Consider the following 23691-nt stretch of genomic DNA (forward strand, 5'->3'; position numbering starts at 1 on the left):
GCAGGGTTTTGGAGTGGAGGATTTGGGGGGCAGGGTTAGTTGGTATTTGGGGTTGCAGGGATTTGGGGTGCAGGGTTTGGTGGTGCATTGGTTTTGGGGGTGGAGGATTTGGGGACACAGGGTTTCAGGGTGCAGGATTTGGGGGTGCAGGATCTGGTGGTGCAGGTTTTCGGGTGGGGAATTTGGGGGTGCAGGGTGTTGAGGAAGGATCTGGGGGTGCAATATTTGGGCTTTCAGGGTTTAGGGGTGCAGGATCTGGAAGTGCAGAGTTTGGGGACAGGAGCTGGGGGGGCAACGTTTGGGGTTACAGGTTGTGGGGGTGCAGGGTTGAGGGAAATATTTGAGGTGCAGGGTTAGGAGAGTGCAGGATTTCTGGGTGCAGAGTTTGGGGTGCTGGGTATGGAGCAGCAGGATCTGGGGGTGCAGGTTTTGGGGGTGCATTCGTTTGGGGGGAGGATCTGGGGGTGCAGGGTTTAAGGGTTCAGGATTTGGAGGTGTAGCGTTTTGGGGTGTAGGGCTCTGGGTTGAGGTTTTGGGGGTGAAAGATTTGGGGGTTCAGGGTTTGGGGGGTCTGATTTGGGGGTGCAGGGTCTGGGGGTGCAAGATCCTGGAGTTCAGGATCTGGGGTTCAGGATTTGGGGCTGCAGAGTATGGGAGGGAAGGATCTGGGGCTTCAGGATTTGGGGGTGCACCGTTCGGGGGTGCAGGGTTTCGAAGTCAGGTCTAAGAGTGCAGGGTTTGGGGGTGCAGGGGTTTGGGGAGAAATTTAAGGTTGCAGAGTATGGGGTGCATAGGACTGGGGCACAGGATTTGGAGGTGCGGGGTTTCAGGGTTCAGGATTTGGAGGTGTGGAGTTTTGGGGTGCAGGATTTGGGGGTTCAGTGTTTAGGGTAGCACAACCTTGGGGTGCAGGGGTTTACAGTGAAAGGTTTGGTAGGGCAGAAATTGAGGTGCAGGATTCTGGGGTGCAGGATTTTGGGGTGCAGGATTTGGTGGTGCAGGGATGGGGTCGAAGGGCTTGGGCTTTCAGGCCTTTGAGGTGCAGGATTTGGAGGTGCAAGGTTTGGGAGTGAATTCTTTGGGGTGTAGGGTTTGGGGGAGCAGGGTGTTGGCAAGGATTTGGGGGTGCAGGGTTTTAGGAGGGCAGGATTTAAAGACACAGGATTTGGGGGTGCAGGGTTTGGGGATTCAGGACCTGGGGTGCAGGTTTCAGGGTGTGAGGTTTAGGGGTGCATTATTAGAGGGTGGAAGATTAGGGGGTGCAGGGTTGGGTGGTGAGGATCTGGGGTGCACACTTTGGGCGTTAAGGACGTGGGGGCGGAGGACTTGGGCGTTCAGGGGTTGGCAGTGCACGGTTTGGGGGTGTAGAGTGCAAGTTGGGGGGGCAGAATTTTGGGTGGAGGATTTGGGGTGCAGGGTTTAGCGGTGCAGAATTTAGGATGGAAGGATTTGGGTATGCAGGGTTTGGGGGTGCAGGGTGTTCGGGGAAGGATCGGAGGGTACAAGATTTGGAGTAGCAGGGTTTTGGGGAGCAGGGTATAGGGGTCAGGCTTTAGGGGGACAGGGTTTGGGGGCAGGGTTGGGAGGGATGATTTGGGGGTGCAGGGTTTAGGGCAGCAGGATCTTGGGGTGAGGGGGTTTGGGGTGAAGGGCTGGGTAACAAAGGATTTGGGGGTGCAGGTTTTTAGGGTGCCATTTGTGGGGGGCAGGATTTGGGGTACAGGGGCTTGGGGGTGCAGGGTTTGGGGGTGCAGGATTTGAGAGTTAAGGGATTTGGGGATGCAGAATTTAGTGGTGCAGGGTTTGGGGGTGCAGGTCTTGGAGAGGCAGAATTGGGGGTGCACGTTTTGGGAGTTAAGGGATTTGGGGGTGCAGATTTTGGGTGTCCAGGACCTGGGGTTGCAGGATTTGGGGATGTAGGTTTTGGGGGGGCAGGGTTGGGATGCTGGGTTCGGGACATGCGTCTGGATGATTTGGGGGCGCAGGGTTAAGGGGGTGGAGGATTAGAGGTGCAGGATTTGGGGGTTCAGGATTTGGGGCTGCAGGGTATGGGAGGGAAGGATCTGGGGCTTCAGGATTTAGGGGTGCACCAGTTTGGGGGTGCAGCATTTAGAAGTCAGGTCTAAGAGTGCAGGATTTTGGGGGGCAGGATCTGCGGGTGCGGAATTTAGGGGTGTAGGGTTGGTGGGTGAAGGGTTTGGGGGACAGAATTTGGAGGTGAAGGTTTTGGGGTGCAGGATTTGGGGGTGCAGGATTTGGGTTTCAGGATTTGGGGGTGCAGGAGCTGGGGGTGCAAGATTTGAGGGTGCAAGGTTTGGGTGTTCAAGATTTAGGGGAGCAGGATCTTGGGGTGCAGGGTTTGAGGGGTGCAGGGGTTTTGGGTGAGGGATTTGGGGTACAGGGTTCTGGGGTGCAGGGTTTGGGGGTGCAGGGTGTTGGGGAAGGATTTAGGGGTACAGGGCTTGGAGGTGGAGTGTTTCAGGGATCAGGGTTTCGGGGGCAGTATTTTGGGTGCAGGGTTTGGGATTGCAGGATTTGGGGGAGCAAGACTGTGGGGTGCAGGGGTTTGGGGTGCAGGGTGTTTGTAGAAGGATCTGGGCATACAAGATTTGGGGTTGCTGGGTTTGGGGGTTAAAGGCTTTGGGGGTGTTCAGGTGTTCAGGACCTGGGCGTGCAGGATTTGGGGGTTCATGGTTTGGGGGTGTAGGGTTGGGGAGTGCAATGTTTGTGGGTGCAGAGATTGGGGGTCAGGATCTGGGGGTGCATGATTTAGCAGTTCAGGGTTTGAGGATGCAGGATTTTGGGGTGCAGGGGTTGGGGGTACAAAGTTTAGTGGGCAGGGTTTTGGGGTGCAAGATCTTGGGGTGTATGAGCTTTGGGTGTGGGATTTGAAGGAAAATGATTTGGGGGTGCAAGGTTTTGAGGTGCAGGATTTGGGGGGCAGGTTTAGCGTGTTCAGGCACTGGGGGTGCAGGATTTTGCGTTGAAGGGCTCTGCAGTACCGGGGTTGGCCTGCAGGGTTTGGGGTGCAGTATTTTGGGGTGCAGGGGTTTGGGTTGCAGGACCTGGGGGTGAAGGGTCTTAGGGAACAGGATTTCAGGGGTGCAGGGTTTGAGGGGTGACGGCCTTGGGGGCCTTGGGGATGAAGGATTTGGGAGCGCAGGGTCTTGGGGTGCAGGATATGGGGGTGCAGGGCTTGGTGGGGAAGGGTTTGGGGGTGCCTGGTTTAGGGTGGCAGGATTTGGGGGTCAAGGGTTTGGTTGTGCAGGGGTTTGGGGGTACAGGATTTACGGTGCAGGCCTTTGGGGTGCAGAGCTTTAGGGTACAGGGCTTGATGAGGCAGGATTTGGGGGTGCAGAATTTTGGGGTGAAGGATTTGTGGGTGAAGGATTTCGGGGTGCAGAATTCAGGGATGCAGAGTTTGGTATTACAGGTTTGGGGGGTTTCAGGGCTTGGGAGGAAGGATTTGGGGGCGCACAATTTAGGGTGCCCGTTTTGTGGGTGCAGAGTTTAGGGGGGCAGAACTGGAGATGTAGGAGTTTTGGGGGCATTATCTGGGGGGTCAGGATACGGGGTGCAGGGTTTTGAGGTGCAGGTTTCAGGTGTTCAGCACATTGGGGTGCAGGGTTTGAGGGAAGGATCTGGAGGTGCAGGGTTTCAGGGTGCAGGGTTTTGGAGTGGAGGATTTGGGGGGCAGGGTTAGTTGGTATTTGGGGTTGCAGGGATTTGGGGTGCAGGGTTTGGTGGTGCATTGGTTTTGGGGGTGGAGGATTTGGGGACACAGGGTTTCAGGGTGCAGGATTTGGGGGTGCAGGATCTGGTGGTGCAGGTTTTCGGGTGGGGAATTTGGGGATGCATGGTGTTGAGGAAGGATCTGGGGGTGCAATATTTGGGCTTTCAGGGTTTAGGGGTGCAGGATCTGGAAGCGCAGAGTTTGGGGACAGGATCTGGGGGGGCAGCGTTTGGGGTTTCAGGGTTTGGGGGTGCAGGATTTTAGGGTGCAGGATTTGGGCCTGAATGCTTTCAGGGTGCAGGGTTTGGGGGTGCAAGAATCGAGGGTGCAAGGTTTGGGTGTCCAAGATTTAGGGGAGCAGGATTTTGGGGCACAGGGTTTGAGGGGTGCAGGGGCTTTGGGTGAGGGATTTGGGGTTCAGGGTTAGGGGGTGCAGGGTTTTGGAGTGCAGGGCTTTGAGTATGGCGTGTGGGGAGGCAGGACTGGGGGGGCTGCCTTTGGGGTACAGGATTTGAGGGTTCACTGTTTACAGTATCTGGATCTTGGGGTGCAGGTTTTGGAGGTGCAGAGTTTGGGAGGGAAGGATCTGGGGATGCAGGATCTGGGGTGCAGGGTTTGGGGTGCAGAGTTTGGGGGTGCAAGGTGTGAGGGGCAGGACTAAGGATTGCAAAGTTTTGGCGGTAGGATTTGGGGTGTAGGGTATGGGGTGCAGGAACTGGGGGTGCCTGATTTGGGGGTTCAGGGTTTGCGGGTGCAGTGTTTTGAAGTGCAGGGTTTGGAGGGGGGAGGTTTTGGGGGTGCAAGATTTGGTGGTGCAGGTTTTGAGGGTGCAGTGTCAAGGGGGTGGAGGATTAAAGGTGCAGGATTTGGGGGGCAGGTTTTGCGTGTTCAGGAACTGGGGGTGCAGGATTTTGCGTTGAAGGGCTCTGCAGTGCCGGGGTTGGCCTGCAGGGCTTGGGGTGCAGTATTTTGGGGTGCAGGGGTTTGGGTTTCAGGACCTGGGAGTGAAGGGTCTTAGGGAACAGGATTTCAGGGGTGCAGGGTTTGAGGGGTGATGGCCTTGGGGGCCTTGGGGATGAAGGATTTGGGAGCGCAGGGTCTTGGGGTGCAGGATATGGGGGTGCAGGGTTTGATGGGGAAGGGTTTGGGGGTGCCTGGTTTAGGATTGTAGGATTTGGGGGTCAAGGGTTTGGTTGGGCTGGGGTTTGGGGGGGGGCAGAATAAAGGGGTGCAAGATTTGGGGGTGCGGTGTTAGGGAGCAAATGCTTTTGGGGTGCAGGGTTTGGGGGTGTATGATCTGGGGCTGAAGGGTTTCAGGGTGCAGGGTTGGGGGAAGGATTTGGGGGGCAGGGTGTTGGGGATATGGGGTGGCAGGGTTTAAGCGTGCAAGATTTTGGGGTGTAGGGGTTTGTAGTGCAAGGTTTGGGAGGGCAGGATTTTGGGGTGCAGGGCTTTGGGGTGAGGGTTTGGGGGTGCACGACTCACGTGTTTAGGAACTGAGGCTGCAGGATTTGGGGGTTCAGGGTTTGAGAGTGCAAGGGTTTGGAGTGTATGGTTATGGGGTTCAAGGTTTGGAGATGCAGGAGTTTGGGGTGCAGGGTCTAATGGTGCAGGGTATGGGGGAGCAGGATTGGGGGTGCACATTATGGGGCATGATATGGGGGTGCAGGATTTTGGGGTGTTTAAGTTTTGGGGTTCAGGGCTTTGGGGACGAGGATCTGAGGGTGCAGGATTTGGGAGTACAAGGTTTGTGTGTTCAGAACCGGGCGTGCAGGATTTAGGGACGAGGATTTGGGACACAGGGTTTGGGGGTGCAGGATCTACGGTGCAGGCCTTTGGGGTGCAGAGCTTTAGGGACAAGGATTTGGGACACAGGGTTTGGGGGTGCAGGATCTACGGTGCAGGCCTTTGGGGTGCAGGATTTAGGAGCCAGGATTTGGGATGCAGGGTTTGGGGGTGAAGGATCTACGGTGCAGGCCTTTGGGGTGCAGAGCTTTAGGGTACAGGGCTTCATGAGGCAGGATTTGGGGGTGCAGAACTTTGGGGTGAAGGATTTGTGTGTGAAGGATTTCGGGGTGCAGGATTCAGGGATGCAGAGTTTGGTATTACAGGTTTGGGGGGGTTCATGGCTTGGGAGGAAGGATTTGGTGGCGCACAATTTAGGGGTGCACGTTTTGTGGGTGCAGAGTTTAGGGGGGAAGAATTGGAGATGTAGGAGTTTTGGGGGCATTATCTGGGGGGTCAGGATACGGGGTGCAGGGTTTTGAGGTGCAGGTTTCAGGTGTTCAGCACATTGGGGTGCAGGGTTTGAGGGAAGGATCTGGAGGTGCAGGGTTTCAGGGTGCAGGGTTTTGGAGTGGAGGATTTGGGGGGGCAGGGTTACTTGGGATTTGGGGTTGCAGGGATTTGGGGTGCAGGGTTTGGTGGTGCATTGGTTTTGGGGGTGGAGGATTTGGGGACACAGGGTTTCAGGGTGCAGGATTTGGGGGTGCAGGATCTGGTGGTGCAGGTTTTCGGGTGGGGAATTTGGGGGTGCAGGGTGTTGAGGAAGGATCTGGGGGTGCAATATTTGGGCTTTCAGGGTTTAGGGGTGCAGGATCTGGAAGTGCAGAGTTTGGGGACAGGAGCTGGGGGGGCAGCGTTTGGGGTTACAGGTTTTGGGGGTGCAGGGTTGAGGGAAATATTTGAGGTGCAGGGTTAGGAGAGTGCAGGATTTCTGGGTGCAGAGTTTGGGGTGCTGGGTATGGGGCAGCAGGATCTGGGGGTGAAGGTTTTGGGGGTGCATTTGTTTGGGGGGAGGATCTGGGGGTGCAGGGTTTAAGGGTTCAGGATTTGGAGGTGTAGCGTTTTGGGGTGTAGGGTTCTGGGTTGAGGTTTTGGGGGTGAAAGATTTGGGGGTTCAGGGTTTGGGGGGTCTGATTTGGGGGTGCAGGGTCTGGGGGTGCAAGATCCTGGAGTTCAGGATCTGGGGTTCAGGATTTGGGGCTGCAGAGTATGGGAGGGAAGGATCTGGGGCTTCAGGATTTGGGGGTGCACCGTTCGGGGGTGCAGGGTTTCGAAGTCAGGTCTAAGAGTTCAGGGTTTGGGGGTGCAGGGGTTTGGGGAGAAATTTAAGGTTGCAGAGTGTGGGGTGTATAGGACTGGGGCACAGGATTTGGGGGTGTGGGGTTTCAGGGTTCAGGATTTGGAGGTGTGGAGTTTTGGGGCGCAGGGGTTGGGGGTGAAGGATTTGAGGGTGCAGGGTGGTGGGGGAAGGATTTGGGGGTGAGAGATTTGGGGTGCAGAGTTTTGGGAGGCAAGGATCTGGGGGTGCAGGATTTGGGGGTTCAGTGTTTAGGATAGCACAACCTTGGGGTACAGGGGTTTACAGTGAAAGGTTTGGTAGGGCAGAATTTGGGGTGCAGGATTCTGGGGTGCAGGCTTTTGGGGTGCAGGATTTGGTGGTGCAGGGATGGGGTCGAAGGGCTTGGGCTTTCAGGCCTTTGAGGTGCAGGATTTGGAGGTGCAAGGTTTGGGAGTGAATTCTTTGGGGTGCAGGCTTTGGGGTTTCAGGAGGTGGGGGAAGGATCTTGGGGTGTAGGGTTTGGGGGGGCAGGGTTTCAGGGCTCAGGATGTGCGAGGGCAGGATTAGGGGGTGCAAGATTTTGGCTTTAGGGTTTAGGGGTGCAGAGTTTGGTAGGGCCGAAATTGGGGTTGTGGGATATTGTGTTGCAGGGTTTTGGGGTGAAGGGTTAATAGGGATGCAGAATCTAGGGTGCAAGATTTGGGTTTCAGGGTTTGGGGGTGCAGGATTTTAGGGTGCAGGATTTGGGCCTGAATGCTTTCAGGGTGCAGGGTTTGGGGGTGCAAGAATCGAGGGTGCAAGGTTTGGGTGTCCAAGATTTAGGGGAGCAGGATTTTGGGGCGCAGGGTTTGAGGGGTGCAGGGGCTTTGGGTGAGGGATTTGGGGTTCAGGGTTAGGGGGTGCAGGGTTTTGGAGTGCAGGGCTTTGAGTATGGCGTGTGGGGAGGCAGGACTGGGGGGGCTGCCTTTGGGGTACAGGATTTGAGGGTTCACTGTTTACAGTATCTGGATCTTGGGGTGCAGGTTTTGGAGGTGCTGAGTTTGGGAGGGAAGGATCTGGGGATGCAGGATCTGGGGTGCAGGGTTTGGGGTGCAGAGTTTGGGGGTGCAAGGTGTGAGGGGCAGGACTAAGGATTGCAAAGTTTTGGCGGTAGGATTTGGGGTGTAGGGTATGGGGTGCAGGAACTGGGGGTGCCTGATTTGGGGGTTCAGGGTTTGCGGGTGCAGTGTTTTGAAGTGCAGGGTTTGGAGGGGGGAGGTTTTGGGGGTGCAAGATTTGGTGGTGCAGGTTTTGGGGGTGCAGTGTCAAGGGGGTGGAGGATTAAAGGTGCAGGGTTTGGGGGGCAGGTTTTGCGTGTTCAGGAACTGGGGGTGCAGGACTTTGTGTTGAAGGGCTCTGCAGTGCCGGGGTTGGCCTGCAGGGTTTGGGGTGCAGTATTTTGGGGTGCAGGGGTTTGGGTTTCAGGACCTGGGGGTGAAGGGTCTTAGGGAACAGAATTTCAGGGGTGCAGGGTTTGAGGGGTGACGGCCTTGGGGGCCTTGGGGATGAAGGATTTGGGAGCGTAGGGTCTTGGGGTGCAGGATATGGGGGTGCAGGGTTTGGTGGGGAAGGGTTTGGGGGTGCCTGGTTAAGGATTGTAGGATTCAGGGGTCAAGGGTTTGGTTGTGCAGGGGTTTGGGGGGGCAGAATAAAGGGGTGCAAGATTTGGGGGTGCAGTGTTAGGGGGCGAATGCTTTTGGGGTGCAGGGTTTGGGGGTGTATGATCTGGGGCTGAAGGGTTTCAGGGTGCAGGGTTGGGGGAAGGATTTGGGGGGGCAGGGTGTTGGGGATATGGGGTGGCAGGGTTTAAGCGTGCAAGATTTTGGGGTGTAGGGGTTTGTAGTGCAAGGTTTGGGAGGGCAGGATTTTGGGGTGCAGGGCTTTGGGTTGAGGGTTTGGGGGTGCACGACTCACGTGTTTAGGAACTGAGGCTGCAGGATTTGGGGGTTCAGGGTTTGAGAGTGCAAGGGTTTGGAGTGTATGGTTATGGGGTTCAAGGTTTGGAGGTGCAGGAGTTTGGGGTGCAGGGTCTAATGGTGCAGGGTATGGGGGAGCAGGATCGGGGGTGCACGTAATGGGGCATGATTTGGGGGTGCCGGATTTTGGGGTGTTTAAGTTTTGGGGTTCAGGGCTTTGGGGACGAGGATCTGAGGGTGCAGGATTTGGGAGTACAAGGTTTGTGTGTTCAGAACCGGGCGTGCAGGATTTAGGGACGAGGATTTGGGACACAGGGTTTGGGGGTGCAGGATCTACGGTGCAGGCCTTTGGGGTGCAAAATTTAGGGACAAGGATTTGGGACGCAGGGTTTGGGGGTGCAGGATCTACGGTGCAGGCCTTTGGGGTGCAGGATTTAGGGACAAGGATTTGGGACACAGGGTTTGGGGGTGCAGGATCTACGGTGCAGGCCTTTGGAGTGCAGAGCTTTAGGGTACAGGGCTTCATGAGGCAGGATTTGGGGGTGCAGAACTTTGGGGTGAATGATTTGTGTGTGAAGGATTTCGGGGTGCAGGATTCAGGGATGCAGAGTTTGGTATTACAGGTTTGGGGGGGTTCATGGCTTGGGAGGAAGGATTTGGGGGCGCACAATTTAGGGGTGCACGTTTTGTGGGTGCAGAGTTTAGGGGGGAAGAATTGGAGATGTAGGAGTTTTGGGGGCATTATCTGGGGGGTCAGGATACGGGGTGCAGGGTTTTGAGGTGCAGGTTTCAGGTGTTCAGCACATTGGGGTGCAGGGTTTGAGGGAAGGATCTGGAGGTGCAGGGTTTCAGGGTGCAGGGTTTTGGAGTGGAGGATTTGGGGGGGCAGGGTTACTTGGGATTTGGGGTTGCAGGGATTTGGGGTGCAGGGTTTGGTGGTGCATTGGTTTTGGGGGTGGAGGATTTGGGGACACAGGGTTTCAGGGTGCAGGATTTGGGGGTGCAGGATCTGGTGGTGCAGGTTTTCGGGTGGGGAATTTGGGGGTGCAGGGTGTTGAGGAAGGATCTGGGGGTGCAATATTTGGGCTTTCAGGGTTTAGGGGTGCAGGATCTGGAAGTGCAGAGTTTGGGGACAGGAGCTGGGGGGGCAGCGTTTGGGGTTACAGGTTTTGGGGGTGCAGGGTTGAGGGAAATATTTGAGGTGCAGGGTTAGGAGAGTGCAGGATTTCTGGGTGCAGAGTTTGGGGTGCTGGGTATGGGGCAGCAGGATCTGGGGGTGAAGGTTTTGGGGGTGCATTTGTTTGGGGGGAGGATCTGGGGGTGCAGGGTTTAAGGGTTCAGGATTTGGAGGTGTAGCGTTTTGGGGTGTAGGGTTCTGGGTTGAGGTTTTGGGGGTGAAAGATTTGGGGGTTCAGGGTTTGGGGGGTCTGATTTGGGGGTGCAGGGTCTGGGGGTGCAAGATCCTGGAGTTCAGGATCTGGGGTTCAGGATTTGGGGCTGCAGAGTATGGGAGGGAAGGATCTGGGGCTTCAGGATTTGGGGGTGCACCGTTCGGAGGTGCAGGGTTTCGAAGTCAGGTCTAAGAGTTCAGGGTTTGGGGGTGCAGGGGTTTGGGGAGAAATTTAAGGTTGCAGAGTGTGGGGTGTATAGGACTGGGGCACAGGATTTGGGGGTGTGGGGTTTCAGGGTTCAGGATTTGGAGGTGTGGAGTTTTGGGGCGCAGGGGTTGGGGGTGAAGGATTTGAGGGTGCAGGGTGGTGGGGGAAGGATTTGGGGGTGAGAGATTTGGGGTGCAGAGTTTTGGGAGGCAAGGATCTGGGGGTGCAGGATTTGGGGGTTCAGTGTTTAGGATAGCACAACCTTGGGGTACAGGGGTTTACAGTGAAAGGTTTGGTAGGGCAGAATTTGGGGTGCAGGATTCTGGGGTGCAGGCTTTTGGGGTGCAGGATTTGGTGGTGCAGGGATGGGGTCGAAGGGCTTGGGCTTTCAGGCCTTTGAGGTGCAGGATTTGGAGGTGCAAGGTTTGGGAGTGAATTCTTTGGGGTGCAGGCTTTGGGGTTTCAGGAGGTGGGGGAAGGATCTTGGGGTGTAGGGTTTGGGGGGGCAGGGTTTCAGGGCTCAGGATGTGCGAGGGCAGGATTAGGGGGTGCAAGATTTTGGCTTTAGGGTTTAGGGGTGCAGAGTTTGGTAGGGCCGAAATTGGGGTTGTGGGATATTGTGTTGCAGGGTTTTGGGGTGAAGGGTTAATAGGGATGCAGAATCTAGGGTGCAAGATTTGGGTTTCAGGGTTTGGGGGTGCAGGATTTTAGGGTGCAGGATTTGGGCCTGAATGCTTTCAGGGTGCAGGGTTTGGGGGTGCAAGAATCGAGGGTGCAAGGTTTGGGTGTCCAAGATTTAGGGGAGCAGGATTTTGGGGCGCAGGGTTTGAGGGGTGCAGGGGCTTTGGGTGAGGGATTTGGGGTTCAGGGTTAGGGGGTGCAGGGTTTTGGAGTGCAGGGCTTTGAGTATGGCGTGTGGGGAGGCAGGACTGGGGGGGCTGCCTTTGGGGTACAGGATTTGAGGGTTCACTGTTTACAGTATCTGGATCTTGGGGTGCAGGTTTTGGAGGTGCAGAGTTTGGGAGGGAAGGATCTGGGGATGCAGGATCTGGGGTGCAGGGTTTGGGGTGCAGAGTTTGGGGGTGCAAGGTGTGAGGGGCAGGACTAAGGATTGCAAAGTTTTGGCGGTAGGATTTGGGGTGTAGGGTATGGGGTGCAGGAACTGGGGGTGCCTGATTTGGGGGTTCAGGGTTTGCGGGTGCAGTGTTTTGAAGTGCAGGGTTTGGAGGGGGGAGGTTTTGGGGGTGCAAGATTTGGTGGTGCAGGTTTTGGGGGTGCAGTGTCAAGGGGGTGGAGGATTAAAGGTGCAGGATTTGGGGGGCAGGTTTTGCGTGTTCAGGAACTGGGGGTGCAGGATTTTGCGTTGAAGGGCTCTGCAGTGCCGGGGTTGGCCTGCAGGGCTTGGGGTGCAGTATTTTGGGGTGCAGGGGTTTGGGTTTCAGGACCTGGGAGTGAAGGGTCTTAGGGAACAGGATTTCAGGGGTGCAGGGTTTGAGGGGTGATGGCCTTGGGGGCCTTGGGGAGGAAGGATTTGGGAGCGCAGGGTCTTGGGGTGCAGGATATGGGGGTGCAGGGTTTGATGGGGAAGGGTTTGGGGGTGCCTGGTTTAGGATTGTAGGATTTGGGGGTCAAGGGTTTGGTTGTGCTGGGGTTTGGGGGGGGGCAGAATAAAGGGGTGCAAGATTTGGGGGTGCGGTGTTAGGGAGCAAATGCTTTTGGGGTGCAGGGTTTGGGGGTGTATGATCTGGGGCTGAAGGGTTTCAGGGTGCAGGGTTGGGGGAAGGATTTGGGGGGCAGGGTGTTGGGGATATGGGGTGGCAGGGTTTAAGCGTGCAAGATTTTGGGGTGTAGGGGTTTGTAGTGCAAGGTTTGGGAGGGCAGGATTTTGGGGTGCAGGGCTTTGGGGTGAGGGTTTGGGGGTGCACGACTCACGTGTTTAGGAACTGAGGCTGCAGGATTTGGGGGTTCAGGGTTTGAGAGTGCAAGGGTTTGGAGTGTATGGTTATGGGGTTCAAGGTTTGGAGATGCAGGAGTTTGGGGTGCAGGGTCTAATGGTGCAGGGTATGGGGGAGCAGGATTGGGGGTGCACATTATGGGGCATGATATGGGGGTGCAGGATTTTGGGGTGTTTAAGTTTTGGGGTTCAGGGCTTTGGGGACGAGGATCTGAGGGTGCAGGATTTGGGAGTACAAGGTTTGTGTGTTCAGAACCGGGCGTGCAGGATTTAGGGACGAGGATTTGGGACACAGGGTTTGGGGGTGCAGGATCTACGGTGCAGGCCTTTGGGGTGCAGGATTTAGGAGCCAGGATTTGGGATGCAGGGTTTGGGGGTGAAGGATCTACGGTGCAGGCCTTTGGGGTGCAGAGCTTTAGGGTACAGGGCTTCATGAGGCAGGATTTGGGGGTGCAGAACTTTGGGGTGAATGATTTGTGTGTGAAGGATTTCGGGGTGCAGGATTCAGGGATGCAGAGTTTGGTATTACAGGTTTGGGGGGGTTCATGGCTTGGGAGGAAGGATTTGGGGGCGCACAATTTAGGGGTGCCTGTTTTGTGGGTGCAGAGTTTAGGGGGGAAGAATTGGAGATGTAGGAGTTTTGGGGGCATTATCTGGGGGGTCAGGATACGGGGTGCAGGGTTTTGAGGTGCAGGTTTCAGGTGTTCAGCACATTGGGGTGCAGGGTTTGAGGGAAGGATCTGGAGGTGCAGGGTTTCAGGGTGCAGGGTTTTGGAGTGGAGGATTTGTGGGGGCAGGGTTAGTTGGGATTTGGGGTTGCAGGGATTTGGGGTGCAGGGTTTGGTGGTGCATTGGTTTTGGGGGTGGAGGATTTGGGGACACAGGGTTCCAGGGTGCAGGATTTGGGGGTGCAGGATCTGGTGGTGCAGGTTTTCGGGTGGGGAATTTGGGGGTGCATGGTGTTGAGGAAGGATCTGGGGGTGCAATATTTGGGCTTTCAGGGTTTAGGGGTGCAGGATCTGGAAGTGCAGAGTTTGGGGACAGGAGCTGGGGGGGCAGCGTTTGGGGTTACAGGTTTTGGGGGTGCAGGGTTGAGGGAAATATTTGAGGTGCAGGGTTAGGAGAGTGCAGGATTTCTGGGTGCAGAGTTTGGGGTGCTGGGTATGGGGCAGCAGGATCTGGGGGTGAAGGTTTTGGGGGTGCATTTGTTTGGGGGGAGGATCTGGGGGTGCAGGGTTTAAGGGTTCAGGATTTGGAGGTGTAGCGTTTTGGGGTGTAGGGTTCTGGGTTGAGGTTTTGGGGGTGAAAGATTTGGGGGTTCAGGGTTTGGGGGGTCTGATTTGGGGGTGCAGGGTCTGGGGGTGCAAGATCCTGGAGTTCAGGATCTGGGGCTTCAGGATTTGGGGCTGCAGAGTATGGGAGGGAAGGATCTGGGGCTTCAGGATCTGGGGGTGCACCGTTCGGGGGTGCAGGGTTTCGAAGTCAGGTCTAAGAGTGCAGGGTTTGGGGGTGCAGGGGTTTGGGGAGAAATTTAAAGTTGCAGAGTGTGGGGTGTATAGGACTGGGGCACAGGATTTGGCGGTGCGGGGTTTCAGGGTTCAGGATTTGGAGGTGTGGAGTTTTGGGGTGCAGGGGTTGGGGGTGAAGGATTTGAGGGTGCAGGGTGGTGGGGGAAGGATTTGGGGGTGAGAGATTTGGGGTGCAGAGTTTTGGGAGGCAAGGATCTGGGGGTGCAGGATTTGGGGGTTCAGTGTTTAGGATAGCACAGCCTTGGGGTACAGGGGTTTACAGTGAAAGGTTTGGTAGGGCAGAATTTGGGGTGCAGGATTCTGGGGTGCTGGGTTTTGGGGTGCAGGATTTGGTGGTGCAGGGATGGGGTCGAAGGGCTTGGGCTTTCAGGCCTTTGAGGTGCAGGATTTGGAGGTGCAAGGTTTGGGAGTGAATTCTTTGGGGTGCAGGCTTTGGGGTTTCAGGAGGTGGGGGAAGGATCTTGGGGTGTAGGGTTTGGGGTGCAGGGTTTCGGGGTTCAGGATTTGGGAGGGCAGGATTAGGGGGTGCAAGGTTTCAATTGTAGGCTTTAGGGGTGCATAGTTTGATAGGGCTGAATTTAGGGGTACAGGATTTGGGGTGCAGGGTTTGGGAAGGCAGGATCTGGGGGTGGAGGATTTGGGGGTGCGGATTGCGGGGCAGGGTTTTTGGTGCAGGGTTTGGGGGGAAGGAGCTGGGCGTGCAGGGTTTGGGAAGAGTATTTTGGGGTGCAGGAGTTTTGGGTGCCGTCTTTGTGGGGCAGGTTGGGGTGATCACTGCTGACCTGCACACACTTGCTCTCTCTGGTATTCACCTTCACTCTTGCTCCTCCATCTCCCCACTGTTCTCTCCACCTTCTCTCTTTTCGTTTCCACCACACTCTTGACACAGACCTGACCCACTGAGAATGTTCCAGAACACGCTGATCCAAACCCCGCTGGGACCTTCGGGCTCTATGACAGTGTGAAAATTGAGTGTGCAACAGAACCCTTTTGGTTGTCAAACACCTTGAAGATGCTGGAGTCCAAGCATAACCCCCCCGGCACTGCCCCATGTCCCTCGGGAGCTCATGTGGAAACCCCTCCAGGGATGGCGACTCCAGCACTGCCCTGGGCAGCCTGTTCAGTGCCCGACCGCCCTTGCTGGGAGGAACAGTTTCCAGTCTCCAGTCAGAACGTCACCTGGTACCATCGGGGCCGTTCCCTCTCCTCCTGTCGCTCGTTCCCGGGGCAGAGTCCCAGAACCCCGCTCCCTGGGCACTCTGTGGGGCGGCCCCGTCCCGGCCGCTCCCCGCACTCCCGCTCTGTCTCTCGCCCGAAGGCTCGGGCGGGAACGGCCGCTGCGTCCCGGCCGGCCAATCGCAGCTCGCCGCCTCAGCCCCGCGCGCCGCCGGCCCTTGGCCCCGCCCCCTCCTCCCCTCATCCCCTCAGGGAGGAACTTCACCCCGCCAGCGCTGAGCTCGGAGTTCAGCACCCAAATATCTTCACAGTGCGAGAAATGCAGCTGCGATTCGTGCTGAGATGTTCAGTGTTTACAGGTGTAACCAAATGAGGCTCGGGCTCTGAAGCTGGAAAAAGGAAAGGTGGTTAAGTTCTAGGTAAAAAGTTATGAGACTTGTTTATGAAGTCTCATCCAAAGACCCCAAAGACCCTCCTCAAAACCACCAAGTGACACAGCGCAGGCGAACAGGGCGGCTCAAAGAGGAGACTGGAAATGCTTCTCCGAGACTCCTTGTAATGAGAAGCGGGAAAGGTTATGAATATGTACAGGCGTTCCTGGGGTCATTGTGACTATGGAACACCTCACTGTATTTAAGCACAGCTCTTGTTGTTAAAAGGTGTGCGTGTTGGGCGGAGCGAATCCCCCGCGCACCCTGCACTGTTTTGCTTTTGCTCTAATGAACACGTGTTTAAGGAATACAGTTAAGGAATTGGATTAAACATTGTTTATCCATAGAAAAAGCCAAAGTTATTTATTTCAATTTCCAATATTCCTACATGGTTTTGAAAACTATAAATCTAGGGCTTAGGATTTTCAAAAGGAAATAATCCATCGGCCAAAGTCCTATTATGGCTTATTTTATTGATACTGTAGCAGAATATTCAGCGTCACAGCGCTCACGAATGGGAAGGAGACATTTCCACATACCATTTCTTCCTTGCCGGGCTTCAGTGCAATGAGTCAGTGATGACGGAGTCAGTGATGAACAAGCTGTAGAGGTTTACTCAACCACATTTCAAGAAGGACACTTGTCACTCCTCTCCATGTTCCTCCGTATCCTTATCCTCAGAACTTACTGGTGTGCAAAGCAGCTTGTGCCCGTGGTCTTTCTCAGACTCTCTTTCACCTCCTTGTTCCTCAGACAATAGATCAGAGGGTTCAGTGCTGGAGTGAACACAGCACAAAAGACAGACACTGTTTTGTTGAGTTTGGACGGATGGATCCTCCTGGGCCTGGCGTACATGAAGAGAGTGGCCGAGAAAACGATCATGACTACAGCCAAATGGGAGGTACCAGTGGAAAGGGCGTTTCTCCTTCCCTGCACTGAAGCACACACGAGATAGTTGACAGGATACAGCAGTAGGAGAAAACAATGATCAGGAGAGGTATCAGCAGGACCACCAAGGCTCACACAAAGTGCACTGTCTCTGCAAGGGACGTGTCAGTGCAGGAAAGGCTCAGGACGGGAGAGATGTCACAAAAGAAGTGGTTCGTGACGTGAGTTGTGAAACTAAAGGCACCTTGACCAAGGACTTTCTACAAAGTAGAACAACATTTCTTACAGGAAAGAAAGTGAGAGGGACGCATGTCTTTATTCCAGTGGTTTGTTACTGTACTATCAATAGCAACACTAGAAAATCAACCCAAAATGTAGCAAAACCCCTCTGTAGCGCACTCTGTTTTCATGTAGGATGGAATGTGAAGAACACAGACTGGCTGCTGACATTCCCGCTACTGAGAGCAGCACCACAGAGGTTCAGGTGGTACAGGGATAAAAATTACTAAAAACACAGGTGTAATGCTAATGGAACACGGAGTTTTGAAAATGTCAGACTTTCTTCATTTCCTAATAGGAAATTATCCACCTTTGTGTTTCCAGGGGCAGCAGTGATGGTCATAGGAGAGACTGCTACAGAGATTACAAATCCCTTAGTTACAGATTTTAGGAATTTATGTTTAAGCAAGAGCTTTGAACTGAATCTAAAGACCAGATCCTGCAGTGGGTGGTTCCTCTGGCTTGTACTAAACACCTGTCTTGGACAGAGAAGAAGAGTTCTTTCTTGTTTCAGTTTGCTCTCAGCTCTGATTTAGACAGCTGTCCAGCCAGTAACTTAGAGCAGACCTTGCATGTTCCCATTGACTGTTTCGCTCTAGATTCCTTTTATACTCAGTGGATATCTGCTTGAGACATCGACTGAGCATTTGTAGTCTAGACTGTAATACTGTATATGGATCTATCTCCTTGTAAAACTCATCTCTTATTTGTGCTCTAGAAATGCCAATTTCTCCTCATGGACATTTTAGTGATCCTTTACTAACCTTTAAGTAGTTGTCCATACCATAAATGATTTAAGGTGGAGAAGGTGAGGTTTCTTCTTCCTGCTTTTAAGGGCAATGAGAGCAAATAATGAACACATAAACACGCTTCTTTCCAATCTCTTAGATTTTACAGCTCGTTAATATATGCATGTTTGTGTATGCATGAGAGAAAAACGTGTTGTACAAAAGAGGCATTAATCTATCCAGAACAGTAATATACTCTTCAGCTATTTCCTTTCCTCCCCTGAACATGTGTGGTCTTTTTATTAGTGAGGGGCTGACAAATCTGACTGGAATCCAGGAACGAAGCTTTGGCAGTTTCTGTCTCTAAACATGAAACAGAAGAATCCAGGAAATGGCGAGCAGGACAGAGAATTTAACTGAAAAACTGGATGTGTTTTGCCATTATTCTTGACTTACAAGTGTATTCCCTCACTATACATCTGGCAGTTTACATGATGAAAATGTATTGGATGGGATAATCAAGAAGAAATGCTTGTTGAAGGATTCAGCGCAATCATTTACACTGTAACTGATCTATGATTTCTTGATCTATTCATCTGTTACTGTAAGAAAACATGAAGACTGACTTACCAGTTCAGGATTTCCAGCCGTGCGTGTGGCCTTTAAACTGCAGTAACGAGCAGTGGATCAGATGGATCTTCTCTGACCCACCGGAGAGGTTTTCCTTCCAAGGACTCGCTGTCTTTGCTGGGAAAGCTTCCCTTATACCATAAGCACTGAGCTGATAAAGTCGTCTGCCAATCAAAGAAATGAAAGGGAAGAGGAAGGTTGTTATCTCAAATGATCTCCAATAATTACCCCCAGAGGCTAATTTCTATGTATAATTACATGTAGGAGAAACAGAGTCTGGCATGAGATCTGGGGAATAAAGACCATGACAGAAAACACGTCATGCCTAGTACAGAATGAGTGCTCTTCTGCTAAAATGCATTAGGAAGAAAAGACTAAGCAGAAATTGTATTTACTGAAATGTTTGGGAATTCTGTCGTTTTATTTTGAATAAAAAGGGACATTCGGAGAATGTTTTTTTTTTCTTTTTTAAAAAGTCTCCTTCAGTTTCCACATTTAAACAGTAAAGATGCAAGAACTGGTCCGTGTTTAAGAAACCCAGAAACAGACACCTATGTAGATGTGTCTGCCATACGTACTGAGAATGCAGATTTTATTTTCTAGACAGGCATGCAATGCCATATTCAATGTCGTTGGACCTATCTGGTCACAAAATTGCCTCCAGACATAGTGAAATACCATATACATATATATACACTGTCAATCATATGTGAGGATAAATACCAATGCCATGTGCAGCACAGCTTCCTTTGGAAGGAAAACCAGGAAAACATGCAGAGCAGTAACTCTGTGTTCTAATGCAGCTCCCGCTGTCACCAGCTGAAGCACCAGAGTGTGGACGCATCACCCAGAGAAGACGACTCACAACTGAGACACCCTCAGATCTATTGGATTTGTCACTAAAAACCCGACACCGTTTAGTTTCCTCAGTTTGCTTGTCGTGTTTGTTCTCCCTCTGGAGAGGCTGGTGCACTCTGATGGATTCTCCTGGATAAGGCCCAGGTAGAAACACAAGGAGCCAAAGCACTCGGCCACAAGAAATTGCATTGAAACAAACAGGCAAACGAAAACCAAACCAAGACGTTCTTCACTGCACCAATTACTCTGCTCACACAAAGAGACAGTGGGAGATGGAAAGCGGACACCAATGCTTTTAGTTTTCACTCAAAACAATCTAAATTGCAAAGGTTTGAGTATAATTACTAAGTAAATGATCAACTGCAAATTTTTGCCAACTGATTTTTTTAATATAAAGTTGGTGGGGGGTTCCTAAAGAAAATGGAGATGGCATTGTTTAACAGTTCTGGTGAGCATCTGTCAAAGGTGTTGCTCTTGTGCAATTCTTTCTCTCCTGTAAGCTTTGTTTTCCATTAAAACAATAACAACAGGAACTCAAAGTGTAAATTTTCATCGACCAGCCTGTAGTTCCTGAGATTTTCCTCCTCGTCCATTTTTAAGGTGGGTGCAATGTCCATATTTTGGAGAGTTTGCACCTTCCCTTCGTTCCCGTGACCTTTCAAAGAGAGCAGAGTCAATGACATGAAGCTGTTTGGAACCAAGTTCAACGCCAGTGAAGTGAAGCAGTTGATTTACGAAAGTTTGTCTGTTGGAATGAGTCAGGTCTAGTTAACACAACTGACAGCATTGGCACGTGAAGTGTAAATGGATATTACCTGAGTAGAATTAGGCAAAAGATTGCAATCCACCAAATAAATGGTAAAATGGCTTAGCGTGCTCAAGAAAATACATAAACTATTCCAACAAGATGTTATCCACAAGGAAATGCAAAACGCTTGGGAAATGTCTGGGACAAAAGCCGTGAAAGCCAATAACGGTGACGGCACCCCAGAGACCACCTGAATGGATCCATCACAAATGTGATATTCCCTACCCAGTCCTGTTACTGGTGACACTCAGGAATGTCTGAGTTACCCAGGAGTACCTGATAGACAAGATCACTACTTTATCCCTAAAACTGCAGAAATGTGATGAACTGCACTTGGACTGCAATAGAACCTCATACAAGGATTTTTATTAGTATTAATTGCACTTTACATTAACCTGTTTCTTTGTAGAGATCTGTTTCTACAATCAGGTGGTCATTGCCTGTTAGATGGTTCACGGGGTTACAGGGTGAGTTCACAGATGATTAAATCAGGAGAATCATGGGCCCAAAATGTCCATTTCATGCTGACCCAGCAGACCATGCAGACGGGTGACAAGACCCGCTGCTGGGAATGCACACAGGTCCTGAAAATTCAAATGAAGGGTGCCTGTATTAGGAATATCCCTTCCTGTTTATATGTCCTGGGACACTTTTGGGAAAACACCGTGTTTGAATTTTGATCAATCTGGAAGAATCAAGACTGAGATAGAGGAGATCAGAAACATGTTGCCGTCTTGCGTGAGGCACAGAAAGACAACAGCTCGTACGGATTTCAAGAGGTTTGGACAGGATTTTTGCCCTGGATTCCTGATTCACAGTCGTGGATTAAGAGGTGGATTGGAACGATCGTATTAGCAGTTGTTATATTTGTATGTTATGCTGCAATGTGTGGTGAGGCATTCTGTTGCACTCACAAAGACAGTTTGAAACCTGCACAATTACTTGAGTTTTGTTTAAAACGCATCTTGAGATGGCTGGATGAAGTGTCCTTTAGCTGAACGTTGGTCACTAAATGCTGAAATGATTATGTAACCAGTATGCAAATGTGTGACCAATTAGGTCTGCAGGACTCCCTGGGGACGGTAACATTTTGTACATAGTGGCTGCTACTTTTCTTTCTGGTGTGCTGGCTTTATTCCAGACCCAGACCTGCACAACTCTGTGACAAATAACATCTCATCTCTGTGTGCTACAACTGGGCAAATTGTGAACTGGGCAGCAAACCTTGTTTTGGAGACAACAGTTGCCCTTGACCCCCAGGCCCCACATCCCTTGGGCAGGGGGCGTTTCTGGCTGCTCGGCCTCCACACAGGTCTGCCCTGCAGAACCCGCTTTGTCACACAGCTGTAGAGGGTTTGTGTGTCTGGAGCGTGAGGGGAGGCCGTGGGAGCCGGGATTGTCCCCATACGAACGGCAGGGAATGAAGAGGCAGCCAGACTCTCACCGGTAGCGCCGACTGGCAGTGCAGGATGTCGTGGGCACAAATTAAAACATATGGAATTCCATCTCAAAGGCAGCAAACACTTTCTTACCGGGAGGCATGTGGGTGTCGTACAGTGGAGCAGATTGCCCAGAGAGGTTGTGCATCTCCAGCCTTGGAGATGCTCAAAACCCAAGTAGACTGTGTCCTACACAACCGGCTCAAGGTGACCCTGCTGGAGCAGTTGGCTTGGACTAAAGGATATCAGCAGGTCCCTTGCAACCCCAGTGATTCTGAGATTCTGAGAACAGATAAGACCAATGCCTCCCATTCAAAAAAAATAAAAAACCTTATTTGAAATGTGTTCTGTGACAGAAAGTGGCTTACGTGTATTTTCTTTCTCGTTTCCGTGGCTGGTTGAGCCTCACTGATGGCGAGGTGAACAGCATTGACTGCTCTTCTCTGCTTCACCACGCCGGTCACCTCACTGCAGACGGCTACCAGCGGTTCAGCATGACTGCAGCTTTATGCTTTACTACTCCAGCCACCTTCCTGTGCTGCCTGTGTTTGGAAACTCCTTGCAGGATGTTTCAGTGTCTCTCTTCCCAGGGGCTGAGGAGAGGCTGACAGTCCTGTGAGTTCCCTGGATCTTCCTTTTCCATTCCTATTCCTCTTGCTCGTGCGGAGGTGAGTCCTGAGCCACCTGCAAGGTCTTTTCAGGCAACTCTCGTCTTAAAACAAAGGCTCACTGGGGGCACACATCAGGCTGCTCACACCCAGGAACTCTGAACACTGCCAAGTGCCCGATGAGGATGGGATTCGAACCCACGCGTGCAGAGCACAATGGATTAGCAGTCCATCGCCTTCACCACTCGGCCACCTCACCAGCACACTGCTGCTGCTCCTGAGGCTGCTGGCACTGCCGCTGCTCCTGATCTCGCGCTGCCTGCTCCTGCTGCTCTGGCTCCGGCTCCAGCTGCAGCTCCAGCTGCTCCGACGGTGGCGGCTCCTGATGCCTGCACCTTCTTATCCTGCTGGACGTGGGAGGGGAGGAAACAGCCTCCAGCTTTTGCCTTCTGGGGACTGGCCCACTCCCACAGTAGCTGGGCTGCGCTCTGAGGACCTTTGGGAAACAGGTCTCAGCATTCACATCAGGAAATGACTGAACAGCACAGCCCCACACACCTTCCCAGGAAGGAACACAGGAGAGTGACCCTGGGGCGGTTCAGTGCCTCCAAGGGAATTTACAGCCTCTCCAGGGAGGTGCCAGAGTCCCCATGACTTCGGCTTTTCAAGATGCGATTGGACAGGCGCTAGATAATCTCATCTAGGCTCCCTTCCCCACAAAGCCTTGGAACAGATCATCCTCCAGGGAACCCTTCCACTCAGGGATGTTCTGTGAGTTTTCAGACTCACATCATACTTTGTTTTGTGGCTTTTGAGCTGTGCCAAGTAGTAATGGGGCTCCTTCCACAAGAGCTCTCACTCCACCTGGCCTTGCCTCCAGCGCTATGAGATGTCAGGGTCAAAAGATGAGGCTCTCTCAAGGCCAGGAACCATGGGTAAACCTGTCATTTACCAAGGAACTGTTTTGGGTTCTCATCTGGCTGGCACTGGAGAAGAGGGGAGGATGAAATAGGAGTGTCCTGCAGAGCTGATGCCAACTGTCTTTAATGAGAAAAACTGCTTAAGCAACGCAGTTTGGAGGCTGAGGAAAGCTCAGAGAAATGCTGCCGTCTGAAGGAACACCTCCCTGACAGGCATGCTGCTTTTCCAGCTCCCCTGCAAGGCTCTGGCAATCACGTATTACCCACTGGGAAGGGCGGAGGGAGGGAGGAGAGAAGGGAGGAGGGAAGGGAGGAGGAAAGGGAGGAGGGAAGGGAGGGAGGGAGGAAGGAAGGAATGAAGGAAGGAAGGGAGGAAGGGAGGATTTCATGGGAAGCATAAAGTCAAGCAGAGCAAGACGGGGAAAGAGAGAGGCTTCCTTGGGAAGAGGCAGAAGGCCCGTGCAGGCCCCTTCCTGCAGGGGGAGCGGTGGGAGCCCAACTCCTCTGCAGACCATGGCCGTGCTCTCAGGGCTGGCTGCAGGGTTTGTTCCGGGCTCCCAGTGCTTGACCGTGGGCAGGCAATCCACTGGCTTCAGCGTCCCAGAGGCCCGCAGAGCCCATGGCCCAGACCACCCAAACACCCATCCCCAGGTAGCCCCCAGAAGCAACATGCACAATGGCAATGCTGACCGAACTCCCCACAGCAGCCGATGTGGTGGATCCCACAGTTGTGCTCTGAGGGAAGGAGCTGAGGATTGGGCCTGGCAACATCACCAGGACCAGCGGGGGCTGGATCGCAGCGATGGAGTCGGCGCACTGGATGTCGCACAGCTCGTTGCAGCTGTTGGCAAGCGGGACTGGGCCGCAGGCAGCTGGCAGGCGTGGGCTGTAGCAGGACATGTCTTGTGGAGGGAGACAACCCTGTAAAAGTGGGAGGGAGAAGAGGACATCAGCTGTCGGGCCCTTTCAGACCCCCTGACTCATCGAGTCCAACCGTAACCTAACGCAACTCTCGCACTAAAGCATGTCCCTAAGAGCCTCGTCTAAACGCCCTTTAAACCCCTCCAGGGATGGTGACTCCACCACTGCCCTG

At 53.2% G+C, this 23691-nt stretch overlaps 1 non-coding gene across 1 annotated transcript; it reads right to left on the reverse strand.

The window, feature by feature from the left end:
- Window positions 1-21855: 21855 nt before the first annotated feature.
- Window positions 21856-21937, reverse strand: TRNAS-GCU (transfer RNA serine (anticodon GCU)). The gene has a single exon. It is a non-coding gene; the product is annotated as a tRNA-Ser (tRNA).
- Window positions 21938-23691: the final 1754 nt, after the last annotated feature.

Source organism: Columba livia, unplaced genomic scaffold, assembly GCF_036013475.1.
Source record: "Columba livia isolate bColLiv1 breed racing homer unplaced genomic scaffold, bColLiv1.pat.W.v2 Scaffold_95, whole genome shotgun sequence".
NCBI lineage: Eukaryota > Metazoa > Chordata > Aves > Columbiformes > Columbidae > Columba > Columba livia.